The following is a 671-nucleotide window of genomic DNA, read 5'->3' as shown; positions in this document are numbered from 1 at the left end:
TGATGAAACAGCTTTCTTGGATGGACCCTGACTGGGACCACCGAAATCTCGTGGCCAAGCACTATAAATCCCCATAGACTCAATGGCCATGGCTGCATGAACAGCGTCAGAGAAAGTCGGGTAATAAACACCCGTCATCTTATCTGCAAACACTCCACCAAGTGCCCCAATGAACATTTCCATCCTGGTCTTCTCATCAGGAACCAAATACGACACATGATAGCTCAGGGAAGTGAATCTCTCTTGGAACTCTATAACGCCTTCATCATCCCTCTTCTTTATATTCAGGAAATCTGACTGAATTCTGCTGCGATGGGCATGACTGAAATATTGCCCCAAGAAGAGAGTCTTAAACTGTTCCCACGACATATTCAGCGCATCCTCAATATTCCTGCTGGCAGCTGGCAAGCGACCACCAGTGATGTGCTGAATCATCCAGGAAAGTTACTGCCATCTTCACCTTCTTTTCATCTGGCAACTCTGTGCTCACAAAAGCCTTTTCCATTTTGTCCACCCAAGTATAAGCATCAAGGGGTCCCTTGGCACCCTTGAACTCTCTGCTCCAGCTTCAAAAACTTCTCTCCTTTTCACAGAATGAGGTTGTGGAGCTCGATCCATGACATCCCTCAGCATATTCCCAATATCATCAACCAGTCCCCTGACCTCATTCG

The sequence above is a fragment of the Fragaria vesca genome, linkage group LG4 (assembly GCF_000184155.1).
Source record: "Fragaria vesca subsp. vesca linkage group LG4, FraVesHawaii_1.0, whole genome shotgun sequence".
In the NCBI taxonomy this organism is placed as follows: domain Eukaryota; kingdom Viridiplantae; phylum Streptophyta; class Magnoliopsida; order Rosales; family Rosaceae; genus Fragaria; species Fragaria vesca.
The sequence above is the reverse complement of the archived record's forward strand: the minus strand, read 5'-3'. Positions refer to the sequence as shown.